This window comes from Tupaia chinensis, unplaced genomic scaffold (assembly GCF_000334495.1).
Source record: "Tupaia chinensis unplaced genomic scaffold, TupChi_1.0 Scaffold000523_1, whole genome shotgun sequence".
NCBI lineage: Eukaryota > Metazoa > Chordata > Mammalia > Scandentia > Tupaiidae > Tupaia > Tupaia belangeri.
Genome location: NW_006160036.1, coordinates 1,005,302 through 1,027,374, shown reverse-complemented (window position 1 = coordinate 1,027,374; position 22,073 = coordinate 1,005,302). Strand labels below are relative to the sequence as shown.

General features: G+C 45.3%; 1 protein-coding gene and 1 pseudogene across 1 annotated transcript in view; one reads left to right on the top strand and one right to left on the bottom strand.

Moving 5' to 3' along the window:
- CDH1 (cadherin 1) overlaps positions 1-22,073 on the bottom strand; it is a 101,289-nt gene that overhangs the window by 63,497 nt on the left and 15,719 nt on the right. The gene's annotated exons all lie outside the window — the stretch shown is intronic.
- On the top strand, positions 1,916-2,092 carry LOC114009341 (NADH dehydrogenase [ubiquinone] 1 beta subcomplex subunit 1 pseudogene; annotated as a pseudogene).

Genomic DNA, 22,073 nt, shown 5'->3' with positions numbered 1-22,073 from the left:
TTCAGCAGTGAAGGAAACAGACCGAGTGCCACCCTCCAAGAGCTCATATGCTAAGAGAGGGAAACTAGCAAGTAAAGTACACTATAAGGTGAATAGCAGGAAGGACCATGGGAAAAAGGCAGAATAAGGGGGTCCAGGGACAAAGGTATGGGGGTATACTGTTATAAGAGGGATTTTCAAAAAGTTCATGAAAAATGTGTATTAGGAAAAACTATAGGGCTGGCTCCATGCATAGTGGTTAAGGGAGCCAGATCTCGCAGCAGCTCAAATCCTGGCTTGAGAAACACACAAGGGCATGTGTGTGTGCATGTCCCAAATCCTGACATGATAGAGAAATGGAGAAGGGTTGACCACACCTTGTTGAGGGATGCTTTCTTCCTCTCCCCATCATCTCTTTCTGATGAGCACTCTTTCAGTTTGGTAATTAAAAAGTAATAATAGGGACCAGCAGGAGGCATGGTGGTTAAGGCACTGGACACTCCCACATGGCTGACCATGGTTCGAGTCCTGGACCTGGTGGCTTGCTTTCTCACTTTCCCTCTCTCTCTCTTTGTGTGTGTCTCTCTCTGGTCAAATTAAAATAAATGAATGAGGGAGCCAGCAGATGGCATGGTGGTTAGGGGTGCTCGACTCCCACATGGCCAATTGTGGTTCAAGTCCTGGACCTAGCGACTTGCTTTCTCACTTCCCCTCTCTCTCTCTGTGCCTCTCTCTGGTCAAATTTAAATAATAATAACAACTCAGACAGTTAAATAAAAATAATTCTTTTAAAAAAAAATGAATGAGTAAATAAAAGTAAATAAAAATGAACTGTTACTTAAAGTAATAAAGGAAAAGAAAAAACTACATGTGGATTTCAAAATATTTTGCACTAAAATAAACTTGTATTTTAATTCCATTTTTCCACATATTTCTTGAAGTTTAATTTTTTCGTATTTTTCAATTATCAGTAACAGTAACACTGCTAGTATTTCCGACACAGTACCCAGTGTATGCCTAATACTCTATCTTATTTAATCTTCCCATCTTCCCAATAATCTTTTGGAGTAGGTGCTACTAATCCCATTTTGCAGAGGAAAATGTTGGCAGAAGCCGGCTCTGAGGGACGGCTATAATGAGCTGCTCAGGAAAAGCCAGATCTCATACTGCAACATGGGTTTGAACCACCAACAGCGTCAGCCTGAAGCATGTCTAGCAAGCGTGCAAGTGCCCAGCTCAGGTTGACAGACTGAAGGAAGAGGACTATAGAGTGACCAGACCCCATGGAAGGTGCTTGACTCCATCTTTCTCTCTCAATCTCTCCCATGCACACAAATGTACTCTATCATAAATAATAATGTGCAAATTGTCAACCTTGTCCTGCCACTAAATAGCCAAGGGGACTTCCCTGAGCCTCGACAATAAAACAAGAATAATTTTAACAAGGTATATAAGAAAACTTAACAATCTTACATAAAACCAAATTTGGGGAACAGCAGGTGGCGTGGTAGTTAAGGCGCTAACACTCCCACATGGCTGACCACGGTTCGAATCCTGGACCTGGCAAGCTTACTTTCTCACTTTCTCTCTCTGGTCAAACTAAAATAAGTGAGTGAATAAATAAAATGAAATAAATAATTATTTTAAAAAATTTTGTATCAATGACTGAAGGGCTTTGATAATGGCATTCAATTTGACACATATTGAGGAAGGTCAGCTGAGAACAAGGCTTAAAGATAAAAGGACAAAACAGATCCAACTGAAACAGAGAACCTTCCAACGGGAGGAAAAGACATCTTTAAAAAGCATTAAATATCCAAAAATCATGATGTGTCCCAAAATCTTAAAAAAATAAAAAAGAAGGCCGGGGCTGGTGGCGGAGCTCTGCCCTACCCTTGATGGCCCAGTCGTTGTTAGCGCCCGAGCCGCAGCAATCATGGCAAACTTACTTCAGATTGTATGTGACCACTGGGTTCACATACTTGTCCCCATGGGATTTGTGTTTAGATGTTATCTAGACAGAAAGGATGATGAAAAGCTAACTGCCTTCCAGAACAAGAGTGTATTTTTTAAAAGGGAATTGAGGCCCAATGAAGAAGTGACCTGGAAGTAAAAACTATGGCTGAATTACCGAATGTCACATTTTTTAAAGCCGTGATAAAATAAAAACATGTTTATTATTTTAAAAAGGAGATAAATCACTTGTCTTGGGGCAAAACTACTTTATTAACAAGCTAGGATAACCCAAAGAGCCTGATTGCCCTAAAATTCCAAGAGTGCATTGAGAGTCAAATATCTGAAATGCCTTACACACTTACTGAACCTGTTATCAAACTCCAGGCAGATTAATCATAAACCAAACCCTCCTAACCTAGCTCACAAAGAAAAAAAAATGTATATACAGAAAAGCAAGGAAAGTCCCAAAAATTCTTACTTGGCCTGTGCTAATACTGAAATTGCAGCTGCCTTATCTCCAGGCTAGATCTGTTTTCTGCTGAGTTTGAGTTTCATGCTGGCCTCTCCAGGCCAGCAGCAGAGTTTACCCATATGTTTTACTACTAAACTGGGCCACTTATAACTTAGGGAGTTGAGTTTGCAGGCTCCCAAGTGAGGCCTGTTCAAAACCAAAGTAAGTTAACTTGTCAAACCATCCACTGGTATGAATGGCCCAGGCTACCCTTCCCTGCTCTCAAAGCCAGGATCACTGAGAGTCTTGAATATGGCAGGTGGCCAATGACTATATTAATGGAAGAATGATGAGTGAAGGGACAGAAAGACAAGAGGAACAGGAGTTGGCCATCCAAGTTCTCCTTTCCAAAGACACTGGAATTCTTTCTCCACCACTGTATTTGCTGTTTGTCACATCTTACATATTTGTTCATACTTGCTTCTCCAAGAACCAATGAGCTCTAGACCCTGGTAGCACAGGTAAAACTGAGCAGGGACCCCCTGAAAAAAAATGGATGGACTCTCATTTTCCCCACTATTAAGTAAGAATTTCCCAAACTACAAATTACTAAGAGCTGGGGCCAGCGAGGTGGTTAAGGCGTTGGACTTCCACCTAGTTAGAGTCCTGGACCTGGCATATTGCCTTCTTGCTTTCTCTCTCTCTCCCTCTCTCTCTCTCTCTCTCTCTCTTGCACGCGTGCGTGCGCATAAGTGTGCTCTACAGCAAATTTTAAAAAGTAACAAAAAATAACTCTTTAAAAAATTACTAAGGGCTGAACTAAAAGTAAAACATCTCTTCTAAGGAACTTAGACTACAAGTTCCACCATTTGTATTGCAATGGCCCAAAATAAAGGATAAGATTTCAGACTTTTGTTATGGTAATGAGGCAACCTTGGCCATGAATGAGGGCCAAAAGATTTCTAAAACTCCCACTTAAAGGGAAGTATTGAAGGTTTAGGACATTTTGTAGAATGGAAATTGTCGGCAGAATGGTATTAGGCTGAAAGACTCTGGAAACCTGAACAGAAATTTGATTATCTAAGGTCTTGCCAATCAAGAATGCCCACAAGATGATCACACCCTCTTGAACCAGTCATTGAACTGATTGCGCACCTTGAACCCCTGCCCCTAATTTTGCCCTTAAAAATGCATGTGGGGAACATGTCAGGAAGACCAGATCTTTTCAACCAGAGCTCCCTGCTCTCCTGGCTTTGTGCATTGCAATTAAGCTGTACTGTGTTTCATCATGGTTTAGTTTGTAGTGCTCAAGAAAGCCAACCTGGCGTTTGGTAACACACTGATCTGCAGTGCTGGAAGCCACACAGCAGCCAGTCCTCAGTTCAGATCCTGAGTTGACCTGAAATATAAGAGGGCATACTAGACCAATATCCTGACTGGTTGGAGAGCTGGGGGAAGGGGATTACAGCCGGCCAAGATCCTGCTGATGGTGTCTTTCTTTCAATAAAATAGATTTTTAAAACAAAAATTGCAACCATCAACCTGACTTCCCTTCACTTCTGCCTTCCTGAGCCCTAGGATTGGTTCCCACTCTGGAATGGTAGTTTCGCTCAGAGCAGAGCCTTGAATGCCTTTGGGGGGAGCTGGAGGGAGGGGTTCTGGAACCAGAGAATCTGGATAAAAGCCCTGGACACGACTGATCTAAAAATCACACATGCACAGGCACATCTCATCTGCTCCTTCACGTGGGTACAAAACCCAGACAAGAATCACATGGGAGTGTGTGGCTTTTTAATTTTTTTTTCAAAGAATTATTTTATTTTTATTTCTTTCTAAATAGGGACAGAGAGAAAGAGAAAGAGAGAGAAAGTGAGAAAGCAAGCTGCCAGGTCTGGGACTCAAACCATGGTCGACCATGTGGGAGTTTAGCACCCTTAACCACCACGCCAACTGCCGGTCCCAAAGGGCTGTGTTTTTTTAAAACCAAGTTCCCCAGCTTCCCTCAGATCTCAAGTCTGAATCCCTGGGAGAGGAGGGTCCCTCAAAGTCTTCATTTTTAGACTTTCCAATGAGCCACAATCTGGCCCAGATTAGGAAACAGATACTCTGGGTCCAGCTCGTCCTTACAATGGTACAAAATGGGCTTATTTTAAAATGCAGATTCCTGGCCCTCAATCCAGATTTAGAAATCAGAATCTCTGGGGGTGAGGTCCAACAGTCTGCATTTTAATTACTTGGGCAGGTGGTTTAGAAACAAAGACAGTAGATGTTAAGACTAGTTAAATGCCTGTAAACAATTGCTTAAGTAACAAACCAGCATTTCAAATGCAGCAGCCAGGCAGGGTATCCACATTCCAGGCCTGGGGGGATGAGGGCTTGTGACCCCCAGGGAGTATTTACTTTGCTCAAAGACTTCCCAGTCCCACAATAGGCGTCTAGTTCCCCAGTCCCTCCTGCATTCTCTTCACTTCCTCAATTTCCCCATCACGTCCTAAATCTCAATCTCTTTATCTATAAAGTGGAAATGAAGCTAGGAATCGAAGGATGGTGGCAGCAACAGTATTTGAGAAACCCTCACTCTCAAGGCTCCAGTCCCATTCTCCCCTCTCCAAGACTCTCCTCCCAACAGGACTACAGGACAATAATCTGATTACTTTTGGCCTCTCCTCCTCCACTCTCCACTGAAATATAAATTCCACACAGGGGGTGAGGATTTCTCCCTTCTTTCTGCTACAGGTATTCCCCAGGCCACGCTCGGTAGGTTGGGCCTACTAAACACTTGAAAAAGTAGTAACTATCACCCCAGCTTCCCCTCTACGTAATATGTAGAAGTGACACTTCAAATTAAGCTGCTTCTTATGATTGGTTTTGATTTCTCTTTAAGATACAAATAGCCTTTGGGGGGAGAGGGGAATAAAACTTTTTAAAGTTACCATTACCATTTTAAAAGATGGCCAGAGAGATCACATTAAAGCTTTTTTTTTTCTTTTTTGATAGGAACAAAACAAAATGAACAAACAAAAAAATAGAGCATAATTAGGAAGCTGGCTTCCTCTTCTCCGTTATAATGCACTCTTCCAAAAGTCCCCAACGGATACATAAAACCACCCCCTACTCCTCAGCCCCTCATGAAACAACTACTTATTGAGTGCCAATGACATTCCAGGCACCAGGCAAGAAAGAGGGGAGAGCCTGGGTACCCCAAACTGGGAAAGGGCAGAAGGTGGGAGCAACATTGAGCTAGCCCTGAGAAGTAAGTTAGCCAGGCAAGGAGCATAGGGAAGCGCTGCTAGAAGGGGATAAATTGGCAGCACCATTAGGAGTGGGCCCTGCCCGGCCAGGGAAAGGGCGCTCGCTGCTGGTTGTACTCAGCTGAGAGCCTGAGCAGCCAGGGACCGGGTGTCCAGGCAATTACCAAGTACAGGCTTCACTCTGGGGAAAGGAAAGGAGAGACAAGTCTGGCAGGTCATAGGGGCTGGATCTGGGCTGAAGGGGGTAAGAGTCAGGAATGCAATGGGTGTCACCTCCCTCTGCCACCTCCTGTCACCCCTGCCCCTTGATGCTGAGAATCCACACACACTGGCCTCTGCCCTTGCTGCTCCCTGGGTCTAGGACACCTGATCCTACACTTCTCTAGGGTCTTTGCTCAAATGGCCCCCTTTGGTGATTCTTCCTCAGAACATCCCAATGCTTCCCTACAATGCCCCATTAGGATTCATTTGTCCTGAACTCTGTCACCACACAACACTCTGAGGGTTCTACATATCTGTTTTGTAAAAATGGATTATTATTTTAATTTGCTGTAGGGCAACAGAGGCGGGAGGTGGGGGGAATGAGAGAGCAAGTCACCAGGTCTGGAACTTAAACCCCTGTCAGCCATGTGTGAGTCCAGCACCTTAAACACCATGCCACCTGCTGGCCCCCATATCTGCTACGCTTACCACCACACGCAATGCCTATCAACAGAATAAAAACTCCACTAGGGAGGAGAGTCCTGTGTATGGCTCCCTGCTGCTTCGTAGACTCTCAGCAGTGCTTGGATTAAAAGAGCTCGGCCCATAACAGCACTTAAGTGCAATTGCTGAACAAACGCACAAGACAGGCAAACAAATGGGCAGATGGGTGCTGCCATCTGCTGAGATAAGCACTACCAGAAGTGAGGCTGGGGACAGAGGAGGAGTGGGTTTGGAGGAACATGCGGGTGGCTCGAAGATAGCCCAGTGGTACTGCCCTGGATCTGATACACCAGGCCGGACAACGCTGGCCTCTCTAGGGCTGCAGGGGAATGGCTGCCCCTCCCTCTCTGCGGGCCACTCCATGTTCCCCAGCCCAGCCTGGGGCTTCACTGGAACTCAGGGCATAGAGGAGGAGGAGGAAGAGGAGGAGGAGGAAGAGGAGGAGGAGGACCTGCTGCTCTGGTTTTCCAGGTTCTTCCAGCTTGTTTGGTGCCTGCCTACTGGGCCCCACCCAGACAGCCACATTATAGTCCCTCTATGGCCCTCTATAGTCCCTCTTTTAGCCTCAGGCCTGAAGGCCCAAGAGGGGAGTTTCCTCACAACCTCCCTCACCTGCCTGTTACATGACTCCAGGGCCGGAAACTCAAAGCTCAGTTTCACTTCAGCCACCTGAGTAACCGTCCAAACATCTCTTTGTCATATTCCCATATTGTCATATTCCCGGCCCTCAGAATCAGTATGAGAGGTCTTTCCCAAAGAGCCCACTTTCCTCCCTGCTTCCTGCCCACAAGCCACTCAACATCCCAGGCCCAGCACACTCATCCCCCAACCCCTCCACCCTGCGGAAAGATTGCCAGCTGCTCCCGCCCACACAGCTCTTAACCCACCTGGATTCTGAATGCACCCATTGTCTGTTAACTTGGCATCTCAGCATTTTCCACCACCCCTGGATCCATCTCCAAATCCCTGGGGACAGAGAACCTCAAGACTGCCACAGAACACATAGTAGGCCCTCAGACATAGGCTGAGGAGAACCTGGGCAGCTGTGGGCAGCTGCGAGGTGTCTGCAGTGGTCTTCTCCCAGGTTAAAGAAATGAGGGAGAAGGTCCCATGGACCGACATGCAGAATTTTCCAAGGTGTGGCATGAAGGAGGGGACGCGGGAGACAGTCACATTTTACAGAATGATCATATTTCCATTTATGGAAAATTCCAACTTTAAAAGCCTGCAAATATGCATACATATGTTCTTTAAATGCGTAGAAAGATGGCTGGGAGGAGACACCCAACAGTTAACATAGGCCACCTGAGAAGGGGAGGGTACTTGTGAGAACGTCTGAGTTTTCTACTGTAGGTCATTTTTCAGGTTTTACATATGCAGGACTCCTTTAAGCTTTATAACAGAAAATTTCATAATACATCTAAAAGTAGAGAAATAGTATGGCAGCATCCATTCTGTCCATGTCTGTCTTCGGGTGTTTGTTCTACACACCTCAACCTCCCTAGCCATCCTAGACAACTGTCTTTCCATATGTAAATAAGTCTGCACAGGGGTCAGTAGGTGGCATGGGAATTAAGGTGCTGGATTATCACATGGCCAACTGAGGTCTGAGTCCTGGGCCCAGTGGTTGAAAATCACAACAAATACAGATAAATAAATGTGTGTGTGTGTTTTAAATGTCAGTATGTACTGATAATGGATCAAGACACACATTCCCTTTTATAAAACACATCCTGGAGGTCATCCAGCAGATGGCATGGTGGATAAGACATTGGACTCCCGCATGGCCGACCACAGTATACGTCCTGGACCCGGCGGCTTGAAAATCATGCTGAGTACTTTCTCCCTCTCCCTTGCTCCCTCTGGTGAGGGCAAATGCACTTTGGCAAAATAAGTAAATAAATATATAGGGGCTGGCAGGTGGCATGGTGAGGAGTCCCAGACCTGGTGGTCGGCTTTCTCACTCTTACTCACCTCCCCCCGTCCATCCCCCCCCCCCCTTTCTGTCTCTCTCTCTCTGGTCAAATCTTAAAATATAAATAATTAAAAACAAATAAAATGAAATAATTCTAAAAAAATTAAAAAATACAAGATCATATGTGAACAGTTGAATACTTAATTCCTTAATCAATTAAGGAATGCAATTAACAGTATACAAGGGGTCTTCAAAAAGTTCATGGGAAAAACTGCATGGAATTAAAATTTTTTTACACCAAAATACACTTGTACTTTGATTCCATTTTTCCTTAAACATTTTGAAATATCTCCATAGTTATTTAACAACACTATTATTTAGTCCTAACCCTTACCAGCTGTGTGACTCTGGCCCAGTCACCTAACATCACTGAACCTGCCAATTCACATATAAACTAAGACACTAGATGGTTCTTGTGATTCTAATAATTCTGCCCCCAAAGAATGGCTTTTTCTTTTAACTTAACTTTATTTATCTTATTTATTTCCAATTTGACCATAGAGGGACAGAGTGAGAGAGAGAGGGGAAAAGTGAGAAAGCAGGTTTAGGACTCAAACTGAGGTTAGCCATGTGGGAGTCCACCCCTTAACAACCACACCATCTGCGGCCCCAGCATGGGCTTTTAAAAACATTCTTCCAAGGGCCAGCAGATGATGTGATGGCCTGAATTCCCTCATAGCTGACCACAGTTCTAATCCTGGACCTGCAGGCTTGAAAATTATGCCGTGTGCATTGGCGTGTATGCACAAAAATCACAGGAGGAGAGTGGAGAAGATGGCATAGTGGTGTGGCCATTTCCCCAGGAGGGTGAATTCCCACTTTCCCTCTTTCTGTCTCTCAGATGAATGCACGCATCCTATGGCAAAAACCTTAAAAAAGAAAAAAAATCTTCCAAGCCAATTGGTGGGGTGGTGGTCTGAGTCTTGGACCTCGCAGCCCGCAAAACACATCAGGCACATGTGCGTACATGCCCAAAATCCTGAGAGGAGAAATGGAAGAAAAGGGATTGTGGTGTGGCCATTTCCCAAGGGGGGTGCTTTCTTACTCTCCCTTTCTCTCTTCTGTGGACATATGCATCCTCTCTGGCAAATTAATAACAAAACAAAACATAGTCTTCTATGAGTTTAGTGCTAAACAATTCTAAATCTTCCCCGAGAGAGGGTCTACGAGGGTTGGGGAGACCTTGAAATTCACACTCTGGAACAGGGCTACTACAGCAGCAAGGGACTGAGGTAGGGCAGAAAATGTGACCGTGGTGTGATCACAGGTGGGTGAGATGGCAGAAGTGAAAAGGGGGCAGTCAGTATTCAGAAAATGCAGTTAGCGTAATGGCTATGTCGATGAACTCCCATGTAGTCAACAGCAGTTCGACTCTCGGAGCCGGTGGCTTAAACTCATGCCGGGCGTGTGTGCATGCGTGCCCAAGATCCCAAGAGGAGAATGGAGGAGAAGGGATTGTGGTGTGGCCATCCTCCCTGGAGGGTGATTTCTTGCTTTCTGTCTTTGTGTCTTTCTGGCGAGCGCACACGCCCTACAGCAAAAATTTCTCTCAAAAAAAAAAGGAAAGTGCTTTCAACCCTACCTCAGGCGTCTTTGTTTTCCCCTAGTCCCCCCTGCTATAGTTTCTGCCCCGTTTCCTTTTCTTCCATTCACCAAGGAGCCACATGATATCCTTTACAAGTATTTAAAAGCAGATTGATTCTCAGTCTTCTCAAAAGGCCAGCAGCAAAGGCAGTTGTAGAGCCAACCATCCTAAAACTCTTGGCCAAAGAGAGCTTACTGGACCCCAGGAGTTAGGCAAACAGTATTCCCGATCCACTCACAGGCACAGAGGGAAGCTGGGCAGGGACCCCAGAAAGAATAAGCTCCCCTAGCTTAATACTAATCTTGACCCTATTTCATGCATCACTGGCAGATCCTGAAATCCAGTATCTCTCCCAATGTCTAGGACCAGCTCTGGGAGGAACCTGTCCTCTGCTGAAGTAACGATCCCAGAGGCAGACCTCCTTATCTTTTTTTTTTTTTTAAACATTTTATTTGACTTTATTTATTTATTTATTTAAATTTGACCAGAGAGGGGCAGAGAGAGAGAGAGAAAGTAAGAAAGCAAGCCATCAAGTCCAGGACTTGAACTACAGTCAGCCATGTGTGAGTCCAACGCCCCAATCACCATGTGACCTGCCAGACCCGACCTCCGTATCTTCTGACCCTCCTGCTTACAAAATTCTCTTAGAGGGCCAAGTGGTGGCACAGCAGCAGCTCAACTGAACTCCCCATAGGAAAGGTTTGCATCCCAAGCCCTCCCAGGGTAAACAGGTGCAGAGGTATCCATGATCCAGGCAGCTGAGATGGGGAGTGGACCACAGCATAAAGACACTGCTGGGGGTGCCTGTCTCTCTACTCTATCTCTGTCTCATAGGGAAAAAAATAAATGAACTTAAAACTGTTTTTTAGTTATGTACCAGGCACTGAAAGCACAAGATATGCAAGTCTGGGACCAGCAGATGGTGTAATGGTTACACTGCTGGACTCCCACATAGTCAACCATGGTTCAAGTCTTGGACCTGACGACTTAAAACACACCAGGCACTTTGTGCATGCATGCCCAAGATCTCGAGAGGAGAATGGAGAAGGGATAGCACCATGGCCACCCCTGGTGCAGAGTGATTTCTCACTTTCTGTCTCTGTCTCTCCAGTGAGTGTACAAACCCTATAGCAAAAATCTCTTAAAAAAAAAAAAAAAGGATATGTGGGACCAGCAGGTGGCATGGTGGTTAGGGCACTGGACACTCCCACATGGTTAAGGCACTCCCACATGGCTGACCGCCATTCAAGCCCTGGATCTGGCAGCTTGCCTTCCTACTTTCCCTCTGCTCACTTACTCACTCTCTCTCTCTCTCTCTGTCTCTTTCTGGTCAAATTAAAATAACTAAATGAATAAATAAAATTGAATAAATAATTCTTAAAAAAAAAAAAAGATTGCAAGTTCATTGAATCTTCATCGCAATCCTATGAAATAGAAACTATGTCTCTTTTTTACAGGTGAGGGAACTGAGGCCCAGAAAGTAATTTGCCAGAGGTCTATGGCAAGTAACGGGTCCAGCTGGGATTGGAACCAGGCAATCCTCTTCTCAAATTGCCCTCCCCAGTTCATCCTGACTCTGAAGGAGACTACGGGAGACTCATTATTTTACAGGCTAAAAGAGAAATAGATGCTGAAGAGTAAAGTCACAACCTTAACATCAAATCTCCTTTGAAACCAGAAATAAAACTTCACACCTGCTAAGTGGCATGCACTTCCCAAGGCTGAATAACCTCCTAGGGATTTAATTCCCAAAGTCTTAAATACTCCCATGGTTCGGGTAAAACGATTAGCCGAAAGAGGAAAAAAAAGAGCAAGAAATTATAACTAAATTCCTAAGTCCAAGGAAATATCGGTTACAACTTACAAGGAAATTTCAAAATCAGAGACTTAAATGACAAACTGAAACACCCATCTGCAATGTGTAAAAAAGGATTTCCTTTTCTTAAATGTTTATTTATTTAATTCCATTTGTTATTATTATTTTTTAATTTGACCAGAGAGAGAAAGAGAGAAAGAAAAAGGGAAAGTGAGAAAACAAGCCGCCAGGTCCAGGACTGGAACCATGGTCGGCCATGTGGGAATCCAGCACCCTTAACCACCACACCACCTGCCCTCCCAGGACTTCTTTTTAAATGCAGATTTGGAATAAGAAGGCAAATGATAGGGGTACTACACCCACAAATTTACTTTTCACCTTAAAGTTTAGTCATGATTAGCAGCCTGGGAATTGGGGTGGTAATGAAATCAGCCATGTGAAATTAAGTTCAACAAGCAGCTGTTGAATCCATTCATTTCTCCAAAACCCTTGAGCAAGAAGCTAAGAGAAAAGCCACGAAGGCACAGTATCTCCTGAGACTTATGAGTCAGAGCTGGCACCTACAGACCTGTTACTATGAAAGGTGATGTCACAGCTGATTCAACCTTTGAAACTGAGAAGCCTCACCAGGAGAGGCCTCTCAATGGCCATGACTCAGGGGCCTGCCCCACCTGTCCATTGATGCCTGCCGATTGTCCCACAGTTGATTCAAGGGGTGACGTTTTCCAATAGGAAAGCCACAGCCTTTCCCACAAACGAGTTGGTCATCTTGTTCCCTTTTCAAACACTCCCACACAACTGCACTGAAGAATTCGTGGGGGAGGAAGTCTTTGAAAACCTTCATACTAAAGTCCAGGCTTCATTCTAAGTAGGTCTGAGATATTGTATACATGCACCACTGAAAAAAGGAAAAGAAAAAAAAAATCTGGGGCTGTCCCTGTGGCTTGGTGATTAAGGGAGCTCAATCCCACATGGCCAACTGCGCCGTTCAAATCCTAGCCCTTGTGGCTTGAAGAACACACGGGGCACATGTGTGTGTGTGTGTGCCCCACATCCTGACAGGATGGAGAAATAAAGAAGGGACTGTGGTGTGACCACATCCCACTGGAGGGGGATGTTTCTCACATCCTCTGGCAAAAAAACTTTGAAAAGAAAGAAAGAAATCTGGGGGCTAGATTGTGGTGCAACAGTAGGACAAGATACTTTGCAAGGCTGGCCCACATGAGAAGGTTCTGGGTTCAATGCAGGTGCCCATGACAGGGCTGGCCAAGGCTGAGGATAGACAGTGGCACTGGGTCCCTGTTGGGGATGTTGTCTCTCTCACTCACAATAAACTTTTTCTTTTTTTTAAGAGAGATTTTTGCTATAGGGTGTGTGCACTTGCCAGAGAGACAAAAAATTACCCCCTCAGGGCGGATGGCAGTGCCGCAATCCCTTCTCCATTCTGCTCTCAGGATTCTGGGCATATATGCACATGCGCCCAGCATGAGTTTTAGGCTGCCGGGTCTGGGATTCTAACCACGGTTGACTATGTGGGGAGTCCAGCAACATAACCATTACACCATCTGCTGGTCCCCCTCGCAATAAACATTTTTAAAAACTCTATCCAGGGGCCAGCAGATGGTCCAGCATTGCTGGACTCCCACATGGCTGACCACAGCTCGAGTCCCGGACCCAATGGCTTGAAATTCATGCTGGGCTCATGTGCGTGCATACCCAAGATTCCAGGAGGAGGAACGGAACAGAAGGGATTGTGGCATGGCCATCCCCCTTGGGGAGGTGATTTCTCACTTTCCCTCTCACTGTGTCTCTCTCTGGCAAACGCACAAGCTCTATGGCAAAATCCCTAAGAATAAAGAAAAATCTGCCAAAGAGGTCACAATGCCTGTTAAGACAATCTCTTCCCTCTGCTACAAGAACCTTTGGAAAACCAGACTAGAGCCATATTCCTCTTGGGTAACACACCGAGGGGTGAGGTCACTTGGGAAGAACATCATAACCTGGTTTGAGTCAACCCTTTCAAAGAAATGTGGTGACAATCAGCCCTCAAAAAAATTATTCCTCTAGAAAATGTCTGGCCAGAAAATAAGTCTTTTCAAAGGCACCAATTTGGACTTAAAGGAATGTGGGAAGACACAGTCGAATTCTTTTTTAAATATTTGCTATAGGGTGTACACACTCTCCAGAGACAGAATTAGAGACAGAAAAGTAAAGGGAGAAAGCATCCCTCAGGGGGCATAGCCACACCACAATCCCTTCTGATTCTCCTCTTGGGATTTTGGGCACACACCAAAAACACCTGGCATGTTTTTCAAGCCACTGGGTCTGGAATGCAAACTATGCAATCAGCCATGTGGGATCTGGCCACCCCAATCACCACGCCATCTGCTGGCCCAGACACAGTCCAATTCTGATGTCTGATGAGCACACCTCACTTCTTCAGATCTTTACAAATGCCATTCCTCTGAGCTGAGACTTCCCCCAAAACTCTGTACCCCAATCCACACAGTTTTTATCACCCTTCCTGCTTTTTTTATTTTCTTCTATAGACCACAGTATATCCATTCTGTCCTGGCTCCTATGATTAGAAGAGACTATCCATGGGACCAGCAGTTAGTGTAATGGCTATGTCACTGGACTCCCATGTAGTCGACCATGGTTCAAGTCCCGGACCTGGTGGCTTAAACTCACACTGAGCACGTGTGTGTGCGTGCCCAAGATCCCGAGAGGAGAATGGAGGAGAAGGGATTGCAGCGTGGCCATCCCCTCTGGAGGGTGATTTCTTGCTTTCTGTCTCTCTGTCTCTCTCTTTCTGGTGGGCACACACATCCTATAGCAAAAACGTGTAAAGTAAATAAAAATAAAAGAAGAGAATATCCAAAAAGGCAGAAATGTTGCCTGTTTTGTCCCCTGCTGTTTTCTGAATGCCCAGCACAGTGCTTAGCAGTGCTCAATATAAACCTGTCCAGTGAATGCCTCTGTCCTTTAGAGAGATTTCTTTCTCTCTGATACCTTCAGAGCAAAAATTATCCAACCCCTCCACCTGGCTGTGCACAGACCATCTTTGGCTTTCCCTGCAGTAAACAACACGAGGTTGGGGAGCAATGGCAGAATGCAAGGCTCTGCAAGGCTGAGCCGGGTGGGAAGGTTACCAGTTCACATTCAGAGACCTCTCTGAGTACACCAGGCACTCATGTGCCCATGATCCAGGGCAGGCTGAGGCTGGGGCTGGATTTCAGCAGCAGGACCCCGCTAGAGGTGCAGCTTCTCTGTATCTCTGTTTCTTTTTCTCTCTTATGGAATAAATAAACTACAAGAATCTTTTTTTTTTTAATTTAAAAGGGGGAACAGACAGTAGCACAGCAGTTAAATATGACTATGAGGTAATCCCACATAAGAAGGCTCCCAGTTCAAGTCCAGAAACCTCTGAGAGGATTGTAGCATAACCACACCCATGGCAGGGAGAGAGCTTTCTCTCTCCCTCTTTGTCAAGCACATGTGGCTTTTGACAATTAAAAACAAACAAACAAACAAAAATCTCCCCTGAGTACACTGAGTATGTGTCTGCCCATGATTTGAGACAGGCTGGGGAAGAGTGTGGCATCAAGATGCTGCTGGGTTCTCTCTCTTGCTCACGAAGAAACAAAAGAATAAACTTTAACAAAAAAAAAAAAAGAAGAAAGAGTAAGAAAAAGAGGGCTAGCTGGTGGTATGGTAGTTGTGGCAGCTGGAACTCAAATGGCTGGCTGTGTAGTTCAAGTCCCAGACCCAGCGACTTGAGAAACATGACAGGCACATGTGTGTGGGTGCCCAAAGTCTCAAAAGGAGGAGAAATTGTGGTGTGGTCATTCCCTCTCGGGAAGTGCTTTCTCACTTTCCCTGTCTCTCTCTTGCTCTCTTTCTGGAGAGTACACACACCCTATAATTCATTTAAAAATAAAGAAAAAGAAATGAACACAGGCTTTGAAGCCCGATGGCCACCAGAACACACAGCCAGATTCTCCCACTACCTACTGTGACCTGTGCTGGTCACAGCTATGCTACTCATGAGATGGTTGTGAGGTTTGAAGGAGATTGTATACGGGTAGAGCCTTACATAGCAAATGCTAATCAATACCTTGTCACATGGTGAGAATGGAGGATCAAACAAATTCTTCTTGTAAGCATATCTTAAATATTACATGGAACATACACAAAAAAATTAGTCATTGTTTATCTGAAATCTGACTGTAAGTGGGCATCCTGTTTTATTTGCTGACAAAAGCTCTTACATGCCTACTTGCATTATCAGAAAGAAGACAATTTCCTTAAAGCAAACGGAGAGTTTATGAGTGAATAGCATGTGGCAGGTGCTATGTCAAATGACATAAGGTACATGGAGAACCAATCAAGGGCTAGATAAATCAAATTGCTCATGTTTTAAATAACATAAATACTTATAAATCTCGGGACCAGCAGTTGGTGTAATGGCTGTGTTGCTGGACTCCCATGTAATCAACCACGGTTCAAGTCCTGGACCCGGTGTCTTAAACTCACGCCAGGCACATGTGTGTGCATGCCCAAGATCCTGAGGGGAGAATGGAGGAGAAGGGATTGTAGCACGGCCACCTCCCATGGGGGGTGATTTCTCGCTTTTTGTCTCTCTGTCTCTATGGCAAGTGTACGCACCACGCACCCTATAGCAAAAAAACTCTCAAAAAACAAAAAAGAGGGAACCAGCAGTTAGCGTAATGGCTATGTCACTGGATTCCCACGTAGTCGACCGCGGTTTGCGTCCCGGACCCGGTGGCTTAAAACTCACGCCAGGCGCGTGTGCATGCGTGCCCAAGATCCCGAGAGGAGAATGGAGGAGAAGGGATTGCAGCATGACCATCCCCCCTGGGGGGTGATTTCTCGCTTTCTGTCTCTATGTCTCTCTCTTGTCTGTCTGGCGAGCACACGCGCCCTATAGCGAAAACCTCTCAAAAAAAAAAAAAAACAAAAAAGAAAAAGAAAAGAAAAGAAATACTTATAAATCTGGCAGCTTTTACCCATTAGGCAGTTATCTTTCTGAAGACAGGGTGATGCATGTTATGTAAACATTTGTAAGAAATGGCCCCATGGTACTCTGTGAACATTTATTGATCAGATGGATTTTGAACCATGAGATTTTTATCTTAGCTAAGGTCTGATTAAATTGAACTGCAGTTTTTGTCTTTGAGGTTTTGTCTCTCTCCACAAGCTCCTTTCAGGTTTCTCTGCACTGCCAGGACCTAGAAGAATGAACTGGTTCTTGAACAATTAATGTGCCGGGGGAGGGGGGCAGGAGATACCCAGGTGGAGGGTGCTCAGTGTATCTGGAAACCTGGTTCAAGGAAGGTGTTACCCAGACAATCAGAAACCAAACAGATGGCCTGGCGGGCTCAGATATCTGTTTAGATTTTGATCTGGTGCTTCCTTACACCCAGAAGTGTGGGGCAGAAATGGCTCGTCTGACCTTTACACTGGACTGCAAGCTGTTTTGTGACAAGACAATTAGGTAAGGTTACACCAGGGGTGTGCAGGGCTCAGAGAAACCAGGTGTAGTGCCAAGCAGAAACACATGCCCTGAGAACATCCCCACTTCCTTGTATCCTTTTCTGTGGCTCATGTTGAGAAAGCCCCATCTTTTGTTAAAAGAAGAAAAATCGCCAGTACAGTAGTCTCTAAAAAGAATTTATGTACAGGCTTTTAAATATAAGTAGAAATCACTCATTCATTCACTCATTCATTCATTCCAGATACTTTTCTTATTTCCCCAAGATTTTTGCCATAGAGTACATGCACTAGCCAGAGAGAGAGAGAAATTCACCTCCCCCTAATCCCCGCAGTAACGGTCAAACCGCAATCTCTTCTTTTTCCTCTGAGGATTTTGGGCACATGCGAACATAGGCTTTGTGTGTTTTTCAAACCACTAGGTCCGGGACCAGCAGATAGCGTAATGACTATGTCGCTGCACTCCCACGTTGTCGACCACAGTTCACGTCCCGGACCCGGTGGCTTAAACTCATGCCAGGCGCGCGTGTGTGTGTGTGCGCCCAAGATCCCGGGAGAAGAATGGAGGAGAAGGGATTGTGGCGTGGCCATCCCCCCCTGGGGGCTGATTTCTTGCTTTCTATCTCTCTGTCTCTCTCTGTCTGTCTGGCGAGCACATGCGCCCTATAGCAAAAACCTCTCAAAAAAAAAAAAACCCACTAGGTCCAGGACTTAAACCAGAGAGTCAGCCATGTGGGATCCAGCACTTTAACTCCCATGCCACCATTATTTATCGAAAGACCAGTACCCTCAACAGAGTCTGTACCATGATCCTCCCCGCTCCCCCAGGCCTTCTCCACCAGCTAGACTCATGGGCAAACACATGTGCACTAAGCATATACAGGTTGACCTGGGAACCGAACCCTGATCTTCTGTACAGATCCAGTGGAGTGGCACACTACCACGACTGGGTCAACAGATACTCGTAACACCTATTTGTGTCAGGCACGGTTCTACTGCAGTATAGCACCAAAACAAGACAGAAATCCCGGGCCTTCTAGAGCTCACGTCCTAGTGTGAGGAGACAGACAATGAACAGAAGAATCAAGTGGCAAACATAGCAAGCTGGATGGCAAAAAGTACTAAAGAAAAATAAAGCCGGGAACCAGCAGTTAGCGTAATGGCTATTTTGCTGCACTCCCACGTAGTCGACCGCGGTTCGCGTCCCGGACCCGGTGGCTTAAAACTCACGCCGGGCATGTATGCGTGCGTGCCCAAGATCCCGAGAGGAGAATGGAGGAGAAGGGATTGCAGCATGACCATCCCCCCTGGGGGTGATTTCTCGCTTTCTGCCTCTATGTCTCTCTCTGTCTGTCTGGCGAGCGCACGCGCCCTATAGCGAAAAAACCTCTCCAAAAAGAAAAAAATAAAAAATAAAAAAATAAAGCCAAGACAGGGGGAGGGGAGTGCTAGAGGCAAGGTTTACTATTTCAAATAGGAGGTTCACCAAAGGTCTCACTGGAGCCAGCAGGTGGCGTGGGGGTTAGGGCACTGGATCCCATATGGCCAGCTGTGTGGTTACATCCCAGACCTGGTGGCTGGACAATCACATCAGGCACATGTGCATGTGTGCCCAAAATCCCAAGAAGAGAGTGGTGAGGGAATTGCGGAGTGGTTATCCCCCCTGGGGGGAGGGTTTATTTCTCACTTTCCCTCTCTCTCTCTCTCTCTGGCAGGCGCATGTACCCTATAGCCAAAAAAAGAAAGAAAGAAAACTAAAAAAGACAGGCCTCACTGAGAGGTGGCATTTTACAACGACTCACAACACCTGTGTAGGCGTTATGGCCGGTGCAAAAGGCTCTGCGGTAGAAACGGGCCTAGTGTTCTAGGTATGGGCCGAAAGGGCTGGACAAAGCAAGCACACAGGGGAGTGTGAGGACATGAGGGCTCAAGGTCATGGAAGCCTTATAAATCACAATAAGGGGGCCGGCAGGTGGCGTGGTGGCTAAGGCTCTGGGCCACGAGTCCTGGACCTGGCAGCTTGCTTTCTCACATTCCTTCTTTCTCCGTCTTTTTCTGTCTGTCTCCCTCTGGTGAATGCATGTGCACTATAGCAAACAAAATAATAATTAATAAAATTAAATAAGTAATTTTTTTTTAATCCCAAAAAGGACTTTCTTTAAAAGGTTTTTGCCATAGGGTGCATGCACTCACTAGAGAGAGAGAAAAAGAGAGAAGAAAGTAAAAAATCACCCCCTGGAAAGATGGCCACTCCATAATCTCTCCTCCTCCGTTCTCCTCTCCCAATCTTAGGCGCGCACACACACAACGTGATTTTCAAGCCACCAGATCTAGGACTTGAATTATGGTGGGCCATGTGGAAATCCAGCACCTTAACCACCATGCCACTTGCTGGTCCCAGTGAACACACTCTTAGAACTTCTCTTCTGGGAACAGAGACGGTTTGAATGCCAAACCACAGAAACAGGTGCTTTTCTTAGCCTTGAACTTGTCAGGGTAAAATAAATCGGAAAAGCTTTCAACTTGTTACGAGCGCTCCTAATTACAAAGCTGGCTAATTATTATCTAGGCCTTGGCCAATTATCCCACGGGGTCCTGTGCCGGCCACCGTTTATGATCTTGCTCGTGGGGAACAGGCTCAGCCCTTCCAGGGACGCCCCATTAGGTCCAAGAAGTAATATCTGAGCTCACAGGTTACGGGCATGTTCTCCCTCTTCGGGGAGGAAGAGCCAAGCCCAGCTCTGCCTGGCTCAAGCAGGTCAAGTAAGTCCCAGTTGAAACAGGAGTTTGTTTCTGTTTCCCCAGCCCCACTCACCCCCCAGTCTTGAATGCCAACATAAGTGGATTTTCTGAGTTCAAAGAGATAGAAAGGAAACGTGTATCCAGCCAGCATTTATTTGTAAGTGAAGGTCAAGAGAAAAATAGGCTAAAAAATGCTGGTAAAGAAAGACAAAAGTGTCTCTTCAAAGGTCAAAGTGGCTAAATTCGAGCGGTAGGTGGTGTGGTGGTTAGGGGCTCTGGACTCCCACATGGCCGACCACAGTTTAAGTCCCAGACCTGGCAGCTTGCTTTCTCACTTTCTCTCTCTCCCACTCTGACCTCCTCTGGTCAAATTTAAAATAATAATTAAATAAAGTTAAATAAAAATAATTCTTTTTAAAAAAACTTTATTTACTATTATTATTTTACAATTTGAGCAGTGAGAGATGAGAGAGAGAGAAAGTGAGAAAGGAAGCCACCAGGTCCAGGACTTGAACCATCGTTGGCCATGTAGGAGTCCAGTGCCTTTAACCACCACACCACCTGCTGGCCCCTAAAAATAATTCTTAAAAAAAAAAAAAGCAGCAGCTGAATTCTAGCATGAGAATTCTAACATCAAAGTGAGAGGCAAAAGGGAGAAAAACCAGCTTTTCCAAAGGGAAGGAAGGAATTCCTTTCCCCCAAGAAAAGAACTGGAGATGCTGCAATGCCACAAGGCAGAGGAGGGGGTGTGGATGGCAGCACAGGCTTTGGAAGATAAAATTACTGGGTGGTAACCCCAATTCTGCTATTACCTGGCTGGGTCACCTGGGGAAAGCTGTCTGACCTCTCTGAGCCTGTTTCCTCTTCTAGAGTTGCAGATGACAGTGCATTTTCTTGCCACAGTGAGGACTAAACTGTCACATCTGTAAGACTCTTGGCAGGGCCCACCCCATAACACTCAGAAGACAGAAATATTCTAATTTATATCTGAATATAGTTAGTCTTCAAATAAATACCTTTTGCCATTTATCCTCCAGTTTGTGAACTCTGAAAATCTTTGTATCTGAGATTAAGGAATATAGACCATTGTTCTATACAAAATCATATTTAGATAAGTACCCAATATTCTTTCAATTCTTTACAGATCTGAAATTCCCAAATACCTCTTTGATAATTCCACCTGAGTCCCGCAGACACTCAGACATACATTCCTAACCAAGAACTAACTTTCCTCCCCCGCACTTACTCCTCATTCTCTTCTATTACCTTTGTCAGTGCAAAAGAACATTTTAAGGTAGCTGGAATTACTTCTTGTTTAGACTCATGTAAAGCGCTGGAAACCTTGAAGTCTTCCCCCCAATTAAAACTGTTGTGTCATCCCAGAGGAAAGCACACATCTTTCTCAATCTGTTGCTTAAAACCTCCACTGGAGGAGCTAGCAAGTGGTATGGTAGTTGAGGCACTGGACTCCCACATGGCAGACCACACAGTTGGAGTTCCAGACCCGGCAGCTTACTTCCTCACTGTCCCTCTCTCTCTCTCTCTCTCTCTGGTCAAATTAAAAAATAACTAATAAATAAAAGTTTAAAAATATTTCTTAAAAAACAAAAACATGGGACCAGCAGTTAGCGTAATGGCTATGTCGCTGGACTCCCACGTAGTCGACTGCGGTTCGCGTCCTGGACCCGGTGGCTTAAAACTCATGCCTGGCGCGTGTGCGTGTGTGCCCAAGATCCTGAGAGGAGAATGGAGAAGGGATTGCGGCGTGGCCATCCCCCCTGAGGGGTGATTTCTCGCTTTCTGTCTCTTTGTCTCTCTCTGTCTTTCTGGCGAGCGCACGCGCCCTATAGCAAAAACCTCTCCAAAAATAAAAAAATTTAAAAAATTTAAAAATAACAAAAACAAAAACATAAAACCAGAAACCTCCACGGGAACAGTAGGAATCTGCTGTTTGTAGTTGCCAGTGGGGGTGCGGATTGAGACAGTCCTTGTGAAAATCACTGTCTTATCTTTTTTTTTTTTTTTAAGAAAGATTTTTGCTATAGGGCATGCGTGCTTGAGGGAGAGACAGAAAGTCCCCAGGGGAATGGCCATGCTGC